The sequence below is a fragment of the Lolium rigidum genome, chromosome 5 (genome assembly GCF_022539505.1).
Source record: "Lolium rigidum isolate FL_2022 chromosome 5, APGP_CSIRO_Lrig_0.1, whole genome shotgun sequence".
NCBI classification, from domain to species: Eukaryota; Viridiplantae; Streptophyta; class Magnoliopsida; order Poales; family Poaceae; genus Lolium; species Lolium rigidum.
In genome coordinates this window covers 247,387,698-247,393,697 of record NC_061512.1, presented here as the reverse complement: position 1 = coordinate 247,393,697, position 6,000 = coordinate 247,387,698, and positions in this window count along the sequence as shown.

The window sequence follows — 6,000 nt, the reverse complement described above, 5'->3', positions numbered from 1 at the left end:
ACCGTCTTCCTTGTTGTTCAAACTCAATACTAGAAATTATCTAGACTTTAGAGAGACCAAATATGCAAACCAAATTTTAGCAAGCTCTAGGTGTTTCTTCATTAATAGGTGCAAAGTATATGATGCAAGAGCTTAAACATGAGCACAACAATTGCCAAGTATCAAATTATTCAAGACATTTTAGAATTACTACATGTAGCATTTCCCGATTCCAACCATATAACAATTTAACGAAGAAGATTCAACCTTCGCCATGAGTACTATGAGTAAAGCCTAAGGACATATTTGTCCATATGCAACAGCGGAGCGTGTCTCTCTCCCACACAATGAATGCTAGGATCCATTTTATTCAAACAAAACAAAAAACAAAAACAAACCGACGCTCCAAGCAAAGCACATAAAATGTGATGGAATAAAAATATAGTTTCAGAGGAGGAACTCCGATAATGTTGTCGATGAAGAAGGGGATGCCTTGGGCATCCCCAAGCTTAGACGCTTGAGTCTTCTTAGAATATGCAGGGGTGAACCACCGGGGCATCCCCAAGCTTAGAGCTTTCACTCTCCTTGATCATATTGTATCATCCTCCTCTCTTGATCCTTGAAAACTTCCTCCACACCAAACTCGAAACAACTCATTAGAGGGTTAGTGCATAATAAAAATTCACATGTTCAGATGTGACATAATCATTCTTAACACTTATGGACATTGCACAAGGCTACTGGACATTAATGGAACAAAGAAATTCATCCATCATAGCAAAAGAGGCAATGCGAAATAAAAGGCAGAATCTGTCAAAACAGAACAGTCCGTAAAGATGGATTTTATTGAGGCACCAGACTTGCTCAAATGAAAATGCCCAAATTTAATGAAAGTTGCGTACATATCTGGGGATCACGCACGTAAATTGGCATATTTTTCTGAGCTAGCTACAGAGAGGCAGGTCGAAATTCGTGACAGCAAAGAAATCTGTTTCTGCGCAGTAATCCAAATCTAGTATGAATCTTACTATCAAAGACTTTACTTGGCACAACAATGCACAAAACTAAGATAAGGAGAGGTTTCTACAGTAGTAAACAACTTCCAAGACTCAAATATAAAATAAAAGTAATGTAGTAAAAACATGGGTTGTCTCCCATAAGCGCTTTTCTTTAACGCCTTTCAGCTAGGCGCAGAAAGTGTGTATCAAGTATTATCGAGAGATGATGCATCGACATTACCTTGGGCTTTACCCTTACCTTTCTTGTTCTTTTTCTTACTCTTTGACTTAGGGAATATATGTCTACCCCCGGGTGTAGAGGTGAATTTTAGGGTGCCTTCTCCCATGTCTATGACTGCTCCCAATAGTTTCAAGCAGGGATCTTCCGAGTGTGATTTGTCCTGTTCCCGCACATTCAATAACAAGATAATCAATAGATATTGTTCTTCCAAGAACGGTTGTATGCACACCCGCAGCTATTCCTTTAGGAATTATAACAGAGTTATCAATAAGGGTTATTCCTTCTCCCCTTCAACAAATCCCCAAAGTTTCAAAGATTCATGAATACTCTTAGGCATTAGGCAAAATTCAGACATAATATCACAATTGGCATGAAGAGTTTGGTCATCGATAACAATTTTAATAGTAGGATCCCATAATGAAGGTTCAGAGTTTACTAAAACTTGATCAAGACGGTTACGGACATATCTATAATTTTCATTCAAGCGAGATGCACTTGTCTCAAGAGTGTTTAATCTATTGTAAATGCTAATAAGGGCTGAATCAAAGTTATTAGCTGAATCATGTGATGCAACCAACTTCTTTATGGCATTAAAAGCTTGATCCCCATTGCAATGAAGGAAATCTCATCCCACTACAGCATCCAAGGCATATCTATAGCGAATCATAAGACCAAAATAAAAATTACTAAGGAGCAAACTTAGAGTCATTTGAGGTTCAGCTTTACGATAAGAAGTAAAAATTCTGGACCAAGCATCTTTAAAACTCTCCTCATCCCCTTGTTTAAAAGTGAAGACTAATTCCTCAGGTGAAGAAGTAACAGGTGCAGAACTAGACATGGTAACAAAAGTAAAATGCAAGTAACTAATTTTTTTTTGTGTTTTTAATATAGAGTGCAAAACAGTAAATAAAGTAAAGCTAGCAACTAATTTTTTTTGTGTTTTGATATAATGCAGCAAACAAAGTAGTAAATAAAATAAAGCAAGACAAAACAAAGTAAAGAGATTGGATTGTGGAGACTCCCCTGCAGCCGTGTCTTGATCTCCCCGGTAACGGCGCCAGAAAAAGAGCTTGATACGCGTACAGCACGCGTCCGTTGGGAACCCCAAGAGGAAGGTGTGATGCGTACAGCGGCAAGTTTCCCTCAGTAAGAAACCAAGGTTTATCGAACCAGTAGGAGCCAAGAAGCACGTCGAAGGTTGATGGCGGCGGGATATAGTGCGGCGCAACACCAGAGATTCCGGCGCCAATGTGGAACCTGCACAACACAACCAAAGTACTTTGCCCCAACGAAACAGTGAGGTTGTCAATCTCACCGGCTTGCTGTAACAAAGGATTAGATGTATAGTGTGGATGATGATTGTTTGCGTAAAACAGTAGAACAAGTATTGCAAGTAGATTGTATTCAATGTAAAAGAATGGACCGGGGTCCACAGTTCACTAGAGGTGTCTCTCCCATAAGATAAATAGCATGTTGGGTGAACAAATTACAGTCGGGCAATTGACAAATAGAGAGAGCATGACAATGCACATACATGATATGATAAGTATTGTGAGATTTAATTGGGCATTACGACAAAGTACATAGACCGCTATCCAAGCATGCATCTATGCCTAAAAAGTCCACCTTCAGGTTATCATCCGAACCCCTTCCAAGTATTAAGTTGCAAACAACAGTACAATTGCATTAACTATGGTGCGTAATGTAATCAATAACTACATCCTCGGACATAGCATCAATGTTTTATCCCTAGTGGCAACAGCACATCCACAACCTTAGAACTTTCGTCACTCGTCCCGCATTTAATGGAGGCATGAACCCACTATCGAGCATAAATACTCCCTCTTGGAGTTAAGAGTAAAAACTTGGCCGAGCCTCTACTAATAACGGAGAGCATGCAAGATCATAAACAACACATAGGTAATAGATTGATAATCAACATAACATAGTATTCTCTATCCATCGGATCCCGACAAACACAACATATAGCATTACGGATAGATGATCTTGATCATGTTAGGCAGCTCACAAGATCCGACAATGAAGCACATAAGGAGAAGACGACCATCTAGCTACTGCTATGGACCCATAGTCCAGGGGTGAACTACTCACTCATCACTCCGGAGGCGACCATGGCGGTGAAGAGTCCTCCGGGAGATGATTCTCCTCTCCGGCAGGGTGCCGGAGGCGATTTCCTGAATCCCCCGAGATGGGATTGGCGGCGGCGGCGTCTCAGTAAGGTTTTCCGTATCGTGGCTCTCGGTACTGGGGGTTTCGCGACGGAGGCTTTAAGTAGGCGGAAGGGCAGGTCAGGGGCCACACGAGGGCCCCACACGCCAGGGCCGCGCGGCCAAGGCCCAGGCCGCGCCGCCCTGTTGTGGTGGCGCCTCGTGGCCCCACTTCGTCTATCCCTCGGTCTTCTGGAAGCTTCGTGCAAAAATAGGACCCTGGGGGTTGATTTCGTCCAATTCCGAGAATATTTTCTTTTCTAGGATTTCTGAAACCAAAAACAGCAGAAAACAACAACTGGCTCTTCGGCATCTCGTTAATAGGTTAGTGCCGGAAAATGCATAAATATGACATAAAGTATGCATAAAACATGTAGATATCATCAATAATGTGGCATGGAACATAAGAAATTATCGATACGTCGGAGACGTATCAAATACCTCTACAATACTCTCACAAAAGCCATGAAAAATAGCAGACATGCATCTTTGAAAAGTAGCAGGAGCATTACATAAACCAAAAGGCATACGTCTATAAGCATAAGTTCCATAGGGACAAGTGAAAGTGGTTTTCTCTTGATATTTAGTTTTAACAGCAATTTGTGAAAACCCGTAATAACCATCAAGAAAGCAAAAATGAGTATTTTTAGATAACCTTTCTAACATTTGATCAATAAAAGGCAAAGGGTAATGATCTTTCTTAGTAACCTTATTAACTTTTCGATAATCAATGCACATTCTATACCCTACAACTACTCTTTGAGGTATGAGCTCATCATTATCATTAGGCACAACAGTCATTCCTCCTTTCTTAGGAACACAATGAACAGGACTAACCCATCTACTATCAACAATAGGATATATAATACCAGCTTCAAGGAGTCTTAATACCTCATTTCTTACCACATCCTTCATCTTAGGAATTAGACGACGCTGAGGTTCAACAACAGGCTTCGCATCGTCTTCCATATTAATGGCGTGTTGGCAAATAGAGGGAGAAATCCCCTTCAAGTCATCAAGAGTATAGCCAATAGCACCTCGGTGTTTCTTCAAGCATTTCCAATAACCTTTCTTCTTCAAACTCGAAAGCTTAGAACTAATAATAACAGGATATATTTTCTTATCATCAATATGAGCATATTTAAGATTATCGTGCAATGGTTTTAAATCAAAGACAGGATCTTCCTTTGGTGGTGGTGTTGTACCCAAATCTTCCACTCGGTAAATCATGCTTAAGAATAGGTTGACGAAGGAAAATTTCATCAAGCTCATCTCTTTCTTCCCTAAAAACTTCACTCTCACTGTTCTCCAAATGTTGCTGCAAAGGATTACTAGGAGCAAGAGCAATAGATGCACACTGTTCAACTTTAAAATCACTATTAGGCGAATCACTTTTATAAGGAGTTTTGGTAAATTTAGAGAAGTTAAACTCATAGGATTCACCAAGCAAATTTAGTCAAAATTTTCTCTTTCTTGCAATCTATAATAGCTCCACAAGTATTTAGAAAAGGTCTACCAAAAATGATAGGACAATATTTACTAGCAGCAGAACCAAGTACCAAAAAGTCAGCAGGATATTTAATCTTACCACATGGAACTTCCACATCTCGAATAATACCAATAGGTGAGATAGTTTCTCTATTAGCCAGCCGAATAACCACATCAATATCTTCAAGTTCACAAGAACCAATTTCATGCATGATCTCCGTGTAAAGCTCATAAGGAATAGCACTAATACTTGCATCAATATCACATAAACCATAATAACAATGATCACCAATTCTAACAGATAGCATAGGAACACTAGCTTTCCTAGACTTATTAGGATGCGAAACAATATTAGAGGCATCTTCACAGAAAATAATATGACCATCTTCTACATTTTCAAGTCACAAGATCTTTAACAATTGCAACAAAGCAGGTTCAAGTTTTATTTGTTCTTCAGGTTCTATAGGTTTCTTTTCACTTTTATGAACCGCACTATTTATAACAGAGTACTCCTTCATTTTAGCAGGGGAAAGGAGTTTTTTCAATATAAGCTTCAGGAATAACATGATCAACAGTTTCAACTACAACACATTTATTTATAGATGAATCAATTTTATCTTTATACGGTTCATGATACTTATCAAAGTTCTTCTTAGGCAATTCATAATGAGAAGCAAAAGCTTTCTAAAGATTTGCAGCAACTTGAGAATCAAGATCATAAGTAGCACTCATATTACGAAATTTATCAGTATCCATAAAAGCTTCAATGCATTTATAATCATAATTTATACCTGATTCTCTATCCTTGTCGTTCTCCCATCCTTCATTATTTTCTTGGATCCGATTAAGAAGGTCCCTTTTAAACTCTTCCTTGTTGCGTGTAAATGATCCAGAACAAGAAGTATCCAGCAAGGTCTTGTCTTGAAAAGAAAGTCTTGCATAGAAATTATCAATAATAATATTACCAGGAAGCTCATGAATGGGGCATTTGAGCATTAAAGACTTCAATCTCCCCCATGCTTGGGCAATACTTTCTCCTTCATGATGCCAAAAATTATATATGCGA